General features: G+C 37.4%; 1 pseudogene; it reads right to left on the minus strand.

Moving 5' to 3' along the window:
- Window positions 1-905: 905 nt before the first annotated feature.
- On the minus strand, window positions 906-1310 carry LOC149170518 (antifungal protein ginkbilobin-like protein pseudogene; annotated as a pseudogene).
- Window positions 1311-5818: the final 4508 nt, after the last annotated feature.

Raw genomic sequence — 5818 nt, forward strand, 5'->3', positions numbered from 1 at the left:
TTGGATGATAGCAATTACTATAGCTATTAAATCCACTCCAAAATAGATGATCAATTGTGTGGAATTCAATGAGGGGCTTATTACAAAGGATAATATGCACACACACATTGTTAAATATATTGGATCCCATAGAAATAGTGATTGAGGTATAAATTTCTTGGAATGTGGAGATCACTTTAAACTTACTTTTAGTATGTGGTGTCTTATTCTGTATGTCGAACTTCATATTTCAAGTTTTGTTATTTATGTTATTAGATTTTATTTACATTTTTTCTCACTTTGTAATACCAATAAAGTTGATGCTTTTTGTCCTTCATTATTTTTGGATCATCTTATATAGGCATGCAAAGTAAATGTTGGAAATAAGTATAAGAAAAAAATCTAAAGATTTTTTTTTGAAAATTTTAATATATCAATTATTCAATTAAATTATTTGAAATTTTGAAAAGAAAAATTAAATAATATGTTAATCATAAGAAGTATATTCTCAATTTCTTTTCTATATTAAATTTTAAATAAACCAGTTTCCTTTTATATCAAATTGAGTTTAATAACTATGATATAAAATATGCAAATATTAATGACACTAACCTAGATAACAACTATGACTCTTATTCGTCTGCAACGAATTATTAAAACAAACCACATTATAAAGTCCTAATAACTCAACTCTTATTCCATTATAATTGGAATTTACATTAAAATGTACCAGACATTCATACTCTTATTCCATTATAATTGAAATTTACATTGAAACAACGCACCACACAATCATGACTATAACAATATAGATACATCATCAAACAAGAATCAATATCGAGTGATTCCTTGGGGTTTTATTTAGACACATATTAGTGTTTTATTTAGCCATATTAGATGATGATACTCGTCGGTCATTTGATTCACTAAAACTGGTACTGCTCGTAGCGCAGAGAACATTGAGTGGATTTACCCCGAGCACCGATGGCAAAGCCGCAAATGGCCAAAAGTTGGTTGAAGATGGAAGTAAGGCAGTTGGTGCAATCAGTCGCACAGAGTGGCGCATCGCCGACTGATTCCCCGTAGGCAGTGGGTGAGGCCTCGCTGCCTGCAACCGACTTCTTGTAGCCGACACCGCTCGAGGGCGTGTGCTGTTCCATATTGGAGAGCAGGTTATTGAGAGTAGCGTTAAAAGGAGCCGTGGGATCGAATTTCTGCACGTTACAAGCATACGACACTACGGGTCCAGTCTGCGCCGCGCCCACCAGAGATACGAGCAGTAGTAACATGAGAGGCAAAGCAAAGCCAAATGACCCGATCGTCATCGTCATGGTAATCAAATAATATCACACTCGCAATAATAATCAAATAATATCACACTCGCAATAATAATCAAATAATATCACACTCGCAAACGTTATTGCGATCCGTTGAATCCCTTCAAACGTTATTGCGATCCTTATCAGTCTGGTGAGGACACCCCCTTTTATAGCCCTCGCGCCACCTGGTTCAATGATGGTGGTGCTTTGTCACTCACAGAAACAAACAAAAGCTTCATACTGGATACAGGCCGCATTCATTTCTCCAGTGGCATGGCATTCTAAACATTGCCTTCACACCTCGTTGACTCAAATTTTTTAATATCATTCTTAATCAATTCTATTGGATTTTAGTATTTCAGAATCTTAAATTTCAGGGATATTATATAATTTGATTTAAAAAAAAAAAAAATTAATTCTTAAAATATATATTGAATTCCATTATCAAATGGATGTATTTTAACATCTTCCTTAATTAATTTTATTGGATTTTAGTATTTCAGAATTTTAAATTTCAGGAATATTATAAAATTTAATTTAAAAAATAAAATTAATTCTGAAAATATATTTCAATTTCATGTATTTTAATATCATTCTTAATCAATTCTATTGGATTTTGGTATCTCAGAATTTTAAATTTCAGTGATATTATAATATTTGATTTAAAAAATAAAATTGATTCTTGAAATATATTATAATTTCAATGATATTATAAAATTTGATTTAGAAAATAAAATTAATTCTTGAAATATATTTTAATTTTTTTATGGAATGGATGTATTTTAAGATTATTTTTAATCAATTTTATTGGATTTTAGTATTTCAGAATCTTAAATTCAGTGATATTATAAAATTTGATCTAAAAAATAAAATTAATTGTTGAAATATATTTTAATTCCATTATGAAATGGATGTATTTTATTTTATATGACAATCATTTTTTCAATATCATTTTTATCCAAGTTATGAAATGGATGTATTTCATTTTATTTGGGCACTTAGAGTGGATTTTACTAATATGAATTGGATATTACTGATATGAATTGAAAATATTTCATTTTGTTTGGGTAAGTCAACTAGATTTTAATATTAAGAATTGTACAGTTAATAAAATATAAAATATAAAATGACAAAAGTAAATAAATAAAAATATTAATAAAGGAATGCTTTGGTCACAAAGGTTCAATGAAAAGAAAAGAAAAAAGGATGTACATCAGTGAAAATATATATATTCAAATCTAAAATAGGGTATATATATATGGCTAGAACAATTGAAGCAGTGAACGGCTAATAGATCTGATCCATCTCGTTGCTAAACTATAGATGATGGCTGACATACTTCAATGATATCTTAGTAAGCTATTTCATCTATATCTATAAGACCGATTGCTATCTACCGAAATTGGTTGGTTAGGGGGGAAAAGCAAACGCTAGAAGGTCCAACTCGAGGTGGTTAGCAAAAACTACAAATCTCTTAGCCTTTGGAGCAAACTTTGTAGAGTTGCTTGGAGTGGATTCAATGGTCACTATGAAAAAACTTAATATATATGAAAGAAATAGCTCAGTATGGTGTCTACTTACTATAGCCGGGGCAATTTCTAAACCACCGAGTATTATTATTCTAGAAGATACATATGGCTATAACATATAATACTCGTAGCTGCTATATACTGTGGTAGGCTTATTTATTGAATGAGTCAGACCACCAACATAAGGTCAATAGATTAGGTCCAGTAGGTAAGGTACCTAGTCGTAAGGTTATCTAGTAGATTGATCCGGATTTAGACAACAACGCAACAAATTACAGCGATAACCATATACACAAAGATGCAGTGGAAATGATACTTCATTTCATTAATGGAAAATAATAAAATATGCTTACAACCAGAAATCGAGATAAACCAGCTGGGGTGATGGTAGCTTATCTCTGAGAAGAGATGTGGTGGCTACATGCCTCTGAATTGTTCTGAACTGTATTACAATGAGGCTCGAACGCCTATTTATTGTTGACAAACAATGGAAAACCCTTAACATTCCAAAACCTAACCCTAGAAGATGAAACGGAAAATTGTGGGCCTCGTTTGGGTAAATTGGTACATCAATTTCCCAGGGTCGTAACTTTGGCATATGATCTCCGTTTGACGTGTACAATAGCTCGTTAGAAAGATCTATCCGAGCACTACCACTTTTATAAGGCAACATCGGTCCATGGACCCATATTTCCCAAGATTTCCCAAAAAATGTCGTTGAGGGCCTCAAAACGGCTCCGGAAGTTCAGGACCCAAAAGACTGCTAAAAATAGTAAATTGTGCTACAATTTAGGAAACTTATAAAGTTGAAAGAGACAGTTGTGGGGGTCCAAATGGGATAGGTAGGTGGCCACCAACATCCACCTGGATCATTCCTCCCCCCTTAGGAAGAAATGGTCCCCATTGCGTTGAGTTCCTCCATCTGCTGAACTTGGTTCTTGGTGAGCTGTTCTGCAATCTCTGATGTGTTCAGAAATGGTGGGAAGCATGGTCGACGACGGTCCACATTGATCACTTGGTGCAAGCGAAGGAATGTAGGAATGCTATGCTCCAAATCATTGTTCCCCACAGCCTTGGTACTGCTGTAAGGACCATGTCGGAGTGGTTTGAGCTTCTAATGGGTTCTGGTAAGGCGTTCTCTCTGCAGATGCAACCAGACTTTGTTGCCCACCTAAAACTTCTGTGGTATCTCTGTGGGTGAGGAGAAGTTATTCTTGTGTTCTGTGGTGACCATATCCCTTTGTTGTTGCTGCTGCATTGAGGAACCCTTTACAGGGGTCATGGATGTAGCAACGATCTTCCGCTTACTTTGGGAGTGAACCAGACAGATAAATTTCCTGGTGTGGAGATGAGCTTGCTACCTTTCTTAGTAAGGATCAAAGATGTGGCAGTAGGTGGGGCTACCTCCGGTATCATGTAAAATGAATTATTTAAAGAAATAATGACAACACGTGGCCTTGACTCATACACAGCATGTCGCCTCCACAAGTATGGTTGGCCTAATAATACATCACAAACATCCAGAGGTGTAACATCACACAATACCTCGTCTGTGAAGGGCTTGATGCTGTAGGGTAGGCGACACCGCTAGCGAACTTTGAGATCTCGTCCTTCATGAAGCCACGCGATACTATATGGCTATGGGTGTGGTGTAATCGGTAGGCCCAACCGCTTCATGACCTCTGCTGAAACGAGGTTCTTTTGGCTGCCACTGTCGACAATGAATTGTATCAGCGAGCCCTTCACCCACATCTGTGAGTGGAAAAGACGTTCCCCTTCCTCTGGATTTTCAGGCTCATCTTTCTGGATCTTGGCAGTGGCAATAGTGGCGCTGGGATTCGCATCAATGACCTGCTTCCCTTTGCCATTCCCCTTGTCAGGTTCTGGCTCAGGGTCAGAACATGCATCTAATTCAGAAGCCTTCAACTTGGCACCAGTGACTGCTTGGTCCGACACTCACTTGTGTTATGAGTGGGACTCTTTTTGAACTCAGACCACTTTCCTGTGTCCATCTTCGCCTTCGTGGTGTTGTTCCTTTCTTGCGGCTTCGACGAGTTGTCTTGGGTCATCCCACCTTGGCTTTGTCCTTTGGGCTTCGGATTTTCATATCCAAAGTCTCGCTTCTTCTGTTTGAACTTTTGATCGATTTTGACAGCGTATCGGTATGCTATGCCTAGTGAGGAGATGTTCAAGAACCCCATCTCTTCCTAGATGTATCTGTGTAGGCAATTGCGGTATTTGAGTTCCAGATGCAGCTAAGAATCCTTGATACCCAACTTTGTGCGAAGGGTATGGAAAAGATTGGTGAACTCGAGAACGTCTTGGTCCCTTCCCTGCCGCAGCATGGTCCACTTTATGTGTTCATCCTCATAGCTTCTGACAGGGTAGTACTACTCCTTGATGGCATCCCAGAATGAATTCCAGGTGGGTGTAGCTGAAAATAGTGAGCCAGTACTTTCATCCTTCTGCTCGCTGTAGGTTTCCCACCAGTCCTTGACGTGGGGGGCTGCTTTGAGAAGAGCGAAAACAATCTTTTCCCGACTTGAAAATTCATGAACAGAAAAATACCCATCTAGCAGATTTAACCATTTATCTACGACATCCACATCTATTTGACCCTCGAAGATTCAGATTTCAAAATTAACTTGTACCTTAAACGGTGTGGCGTTTTCAGAGTAGTTGTTGGAAGCTGATGCGTGCCTCTAGGTAGTCGCTGAAGGATCTACGTAAAGCTATCCATCATCGCGTTCCTTTCTCGCTCGAGGGCTTCTTCGAGCAAGATTTTGATAGGATCTCCTGCCCCCTCGTCTTTCTTCTCATCTGCCATCGGAGGCCGTCGGGATTTTTGAGGCTGGTCTTGCAAATATTTGACAAGTTCAAACCCTAACTTCTTATATCCCAACCTCGTTGGGGACATGCAAAGAAAAACAGAGAAAAGGTAGACCGCTTTGATACCACTGATCCAGATTTAAACAAGAATGCAACAAATTA

The sequence above is a fragment of the Pinus tabuliformis genome, chromosome 4_2 (assembly GCF_031772625.1).
Source record: "Pinus tabuliformis cultivar Carrire ecotype Pingquan chromosome 4_2, CPIR1, whole genome shotgun sequence".
NCBI lineage: Eukaryota > Viridiplantae > Streptophyta > Pinopsida > Pinales > Pinaceae > Pinus > Pinus tabuliformis.